This window comes from Dama dama, unplaced genomic scaffold (genome assembly GCF_033118175.1).
Source record: "Dama dama isolate Ldn47 unplaced genomic scaffold, ASM3311817v1 ptg000020l, whole genome shotgun sequence".
Classification (NCBI taxonomy): Eukaryota; Metazoa; Chordata; class Mammalia; order Artiodactyla; family Cervidae; genus Dama; species Dama dama.
In genome coordinates, this window is record NW_026870875.1 from 5,709,128 (window position 1) to 5,714,835 (window position 5,708).

Genomic DNA, 5,708 nt, shown 5'->3' on the forward strand with positions numbered 1-5,708 from the left:
GCATGAAATGGTGTTGAAAAACATGAAGAGAGTTAAAAGGTTTGAAAAATATGAAGAGCTTCAAAAGGTGTGAAATACATGAGGAGCATGAAACGAGCTGAAAAATAGAAGCATGAAGTGGTGTGGAAAAACATGAAGAGCCTGAAAAGGTGTGAAAAATATGAATAGCTTCAAAAGGAGTGAAATACATTAGGAGCATGACACACTCTGAAAAATAGGAGGAGCATGAAGCGGTGTTCAAAAACATGAAGAGCCTAAAAAGTTGTGAAAAATATGAAAAGCTTCAAAAGCTGTCAAAAATGAGATGAGCATGAAACGGTCTGAAAAATAGGAGGATCATGAAACGGTGTTGAAAAAGATGAAAAGCCTGAAAAGGTGTGAAAAATATGAAGAGTTTCAAAAGGTGTCAAAAATATGAGGAGCATGAAACGGTCTGAAAAATAGGAGGAGCATGAACCGGTGATCAAAAACATGAAGAACCTGAAAGGGTGTGAAAAATATGAAGAGCTTCAAAAGATGTGAAATACATGAGCTGCATGAAACTCTCTGAAAAATAGGAGGAGCATGAAGCGGTGTTGAAAAACATGAAGAGTCTGAAAACGTGTGAAAATATGAAGAGCTTCAAAAATATGAAAAATATGAAGAGCTTCAAAAGTTGTGAAAAATATGAAGAGCTTCAAAAGATGTCAAAAATTAGATGAGCATGAAAGGGTCTGAAAATAGGAGGAGCATGAAGAGGCTTTGAAAATCATGAAGAGCCTGAAAAGTTGTGAAAAATATGAAGAGCTTCAAAACGTGTCAAAAATATGAGGAGCATGAAACGGTCTGAAAATTTGGAGGATCATGAGCGGTGTTCAAAAACATGAAGAGCCTGAAAAGGTGTGAACAATATGAAGAGCTTCAAATGGTGTCAAAAATATGAGAAGCATGAAACGGTCTGAAAGATAGGAGGAGCATGAAGCGGTGTTCAAAAAAATTCAGAGACTGAAAAGGTGTGAAAAATATGAAGAGCCTCAAAAGGTGTCAAATTATGAGGAGCATGAAACGGTCTGAAAAATAAGAGAAGCATGAAGTGGTGTGGAAAATGATGAACAGCCTGAACAGGTGTGAAAAATATGAAGAGTTTCAAAAGGTGTGAAATAAATGAGGAGCATGAAACGTTCTGAAAATAGGAGGAGCATGATGCAGTGTTGCAAAATATGAAGAGCCTGAAAAATTGTTAAATATATGAAGAGCTTCAAAAGATGTAAAAAATATGAGGAGCATTAAACGGTCTGAAAAATAGGAGGAGCATGAAATGGTGTTCAAACACATGAAGTGCATGAAAAGGTGTGAAAAATATGAAGAGCTTCAAAAGGTGTGAAATACATGAGGTGGTTTAAACGGTCTGAAAAATAGGAGGAGCATGAAGCGGTGTTCAAAAACATGAAGAGCCTGAAATGGTGTGAAAAATATGAAGAGCTTCAAAAGGTGTGAAAAATATGAGGAGCATGAAACGGTCCGAAAAATAGGAGATGCATGAAGTTGTGTTGAAAAATATGAAGAGCCTGAAAAGGTGTGAAATATATGAAGAGCTTCAAAAGGTGTCAAAAATTAGATGAGCATGAAACGGTCTGAAAAATCGGAGGCGCATGAAGTGGTGTTGAAAAACATGAAGAGCCTGAAAAGGTGTGAAAAATATGAGGAGCTTCAAAAGGTGTCAACAAGTAGATGAGCATGAAACGGTCTGAAAAATAGGAGGAGCATGAAGTGGTGTTGAAAAACATGAAGAGCCTGAAAAGGTGTGAAATATATGAAGAGCTTCAAAAGGTGTCAAAAATATGAGGAGCATGAAACGGCCTGAAAAATAGGAGGAGCATGAAACGGTGTTCAAAAACATGAAAAGCCTGAAAAGGTGTGAAAAATATGAAGAGCTTCAAAAGGTGTCAAAAATATGAGGAGCATGAAACGGCCTGAAAAATAGGAGGAGCATGAAACGGTGTTCAAAAACATGAAGAGGCTGAAAAGGTGTGAAAAATATGAAGAGCTTCTAAAGGTGTGAAATACATGAGGAGGATGAAACGGGCTGAAAAATAGGAGAAGCATGAAGCGGTGTTGAAAAAGATGAAGAGCCTGAAAAGGTGTGAAAAATATGAAGAGCTTCAAAAGGTGTGAAAAATATGAGGAGCATGATATGGTTTGAAAATTGGATTAGCATGAATCGGTGTTCAAAAACATGAAGAGCCTGAAAATATGTGAAAAATATGAAAAGCTTCAAAAGGTGTCAAAAATGAGATGAGCATGAAACGGTCTGAAAAATAGGAGGAGCATGAAGTGGTGTTCTAAAACATGAAGAGCCTGAAGAGGTGTGAAAAATATGAAGAGCTTCAAAAATATGAAAAATCTGAAGAGCTTCAAAAGGTGTGACAAATATGAAGAGCTTCAAAAGGTGTGAAATACAATAGGAGCATGAAACTCTCTGAAAAATAGGAGGAGAATGAAGTGGTGTTCAAAACCATGAAGAGCCTAAAAAGTTGTGAAAAATAAGAAAAGCTTCAAAAGGTGTCAAAAATATGAGGAGCATGAAACGGTCTGAAAAATAGGAGGAGCATGAAGCTGTGTTCAAAAACATGAAGAGTCTTAAAAGGTGTGAAAAATATGAAGAGCTTCTAAAGGTGTGAAATACATGAGGAGCATGAAACTCTCTGAAAAATAGGAGGAGCATGAAGTGGTGTTCAAAAACAAGAAGAGTCTTAAAAGGTGTGAAAAATATGAAGAGCTTCAATAGGTGTGAATAATATGAGGAGCAGGATACGGTCTGAAAAATAGGAGGAGCATGAATCGGTGTTCAAAAACATGAAGAGCCTGATAAATTGTGAAAAATATGAAAAGCTTGAAAAGGTGTGAAAATGAGATGAGCATGAAACGGTCTGAAAAATAGGAGGAGCATGAAGTGGTGTTGAAAAACATGAAGAGCCAGAAAACGAGTGAAAAATATGAAGAGCTTCAAAAGGTGTCAAAAATATGAGCAGAATGAAACGGTCTGCAAAATAGGAGTAGCATGAAATGGTGTTCAAACACATGAAGTGCATGAAAAGGAGTGAAAAATATGAAGAGCTTCAAAAGGTGTGAAATACATGAGGAGGTTTAAACGGTCTGAAAAATAGGAGGAGCATGAAGCAGTGTTCAAAAACATGAAGAGCCTGAAAAGGTGTGAAAAATATGAAGAGCTTCAAAAGGTGTGAAAAATATGAACAGCTTCAAAAGGTGTAAAAAATGAGATGAGCATGAAGTGGTCTGAAAAATAGGAGGAGCATGAAGCGATGTTCAAAAACATGAAGAGCCTGAAAAGGTGTGAAAAATATGACGAGCTTCAAAAGGTGTCAAACATATTAGGAGCATGAAACGGTCTGAAAAATAGGAGGAGCATGAAGCGGTGTTGAAAATCGTGAAGAGCCTGAAAAGCTGTGAAAAATATGAAGAGCTTCAAAAGGTGTGAAAAATATGAGGAACATTAAACGGTCTGAAAAATAGGAGGAGCATCAAGCAGTGTTCAAAAACATGAAGAGCTTGAAAAGGTGTGAAAAATATGAAGAGCTTCAAAGGTGTCAAAACTATGAGGAGCATGAAACGGTCTGAAAAATATGAGGAGCATGAAGCGGTGTTCAAAAACATGAAGAGCTTGAAAAAGTGTGAGTAATATGAAGAGCTTCAAAAGGTGTCAATAATATGAGGTTCATGAAACGGTCTGAAAAATAGGAGGAGGATGAAGTGGTGTTCAAAAACTTGAAGAGTCTGAAAAGGTGTGAAAAATTTGAAGAGCATTAAATGGTGTCAAAAATATGAGGAGCATGAAACGTTCTGAAAAATAGGAGGATCATGAAACGGTGTTCAAAAACATGAAGAGCCTGAAAAAGTGTGAAAAATGTGAAGAGCTTCAAAAATATGAGGAGTATGAAACGTTCTGAAAAATAGCAGGAACGAGAAGCGGTGTTGAAAAACCTGAAGAGGATTAAAACGTGTGAAAAATATGAAGAGCTTCAAAAATGTGAAAAATATGAAGAGCTTCAAAAAGGTGAAAATCATGAAGAGCTTCAAAAGTAGTGAAAAATATGAAGAGCTTCTAAAGGGGCGAAAAATATGAGGAACATGATAAGGTCTGAAAAATAGGAGGAGCATGAAGCGGTGTTCAAAAACATGAAGAGCCTGAAAAGGTGTGAAAAATATGAACAGCTTCAAAAGGTGTGAAATACATGAGGAGCATGAAACGGTCTGAAAATAGGAGGAGCATGAAGTGGTATTAAAAATATGAAGAGCCTGAAATGGTGTGAAAAATATGAAGAGCTTCAAAAGGTGTCAAAAATATGAGGAGCATGAAACGGTCTGAAAAATAGGAGGAGCATGAAGTGGTGTTGAAAAACATGAAGAGCCTGAAAAGGTGTGAAAAATATGAAGAGCTTCAAAAGGTGTCAAAAATATGAGGATCATGAAACGGTCTGAAAAATAGGAGGATCATGAAGCGGTGTTCAAAAACATGAAGAGCCTGAAAAGGCGTGAAAAATATGAAGAGCTTCAAAAGGGGTCAAAAATATGAGGAGCATGAAACGGTCTGAAAAATAGGAGTAGCATGAAACAGTGATCAAAAACATGAAGTGCCTGAAAAGGTGTGAAAAATATGAAGAGCTTGAAAAGGTGTGAAATACATGAGGAGCATGAAACCGGCTGAAAAATAGGAGAAGCATGAAGTGGTGTGGAGAACATGAAGAGCCAGAAAAGGTGTGAAAAATATGAAGAGCTTCAAAAGGTGTGAAATACATGAGGAGCATGAAACCGGCTGAAAAATAGGAGAAGCATGAAGTGGTGTGGAGAACATGAAGAGCCTGAAAAGGTGTGAAAAATATGAAGAGCTTCAAAAGGTGTGAAATACATGAGGAGCATGAAACGGTCTGAAAAATAGGAGGAGCATGAAGCAGTGTTGAAAAACATGAAGAGACTGAAAACCTGTGAAAAATATGAAGAGCTTCAAAAGGTGTAAAAATATGAAGAGATTCAAAGGTGTCAAAAATATGAGGAGCATGAAACGTTCTGAAAAATAGGAGGAGCATGAAAAGGTGTTCAAAAACATGAACAGCCTGAAAAGGTGTGAAAAATATGAGGAGCTTCAAAAGGTGTAAAAAATACGAGGAGCATGAAACGGTCTGAAAAATAGGAGGAGCATGAAGCAGTGTTGAAAAACATGAAGAGCCTGAAAAGTTGTGAAATATATGAAGAGCTTCAAAATGTGTCAAAAATATGAGGAGCATGAAACGGTCTGAAAAATAGTAGGAGCATGAAGCAGTGTAGAAAAACATGAAGAGCCTGAAAAGGTGTGAAATATATGAAGAGCTTCAAAAGGTGTCAAAAATATGAGGAGCATGAAACGGTCTGAAAAATAGGAGAAGCATGAAGCGGTGTTGAAAAACATCAAGAGCCTTAAAAGGTGTGAAAAATATGAAGAGTTTCAAAAGGTGTCAAAAATATGGGGACCATGAAACGGTCTGAAAAATAGGAGGAGCATGAAGTGGTGTTGAAAAACATGAAGAGCCTGAAAAGGTGTGAAAAATATGAAGAGCTTCAATAGGAGTCAAAATATGAGGATCATGAAACAGTCTGAAAAATATGAGGAGCATGAAGCGTTGTTGAAAAACATGAAGTGCCTGATAAGTTGTGAAAAATATGAAGAGCTTCAA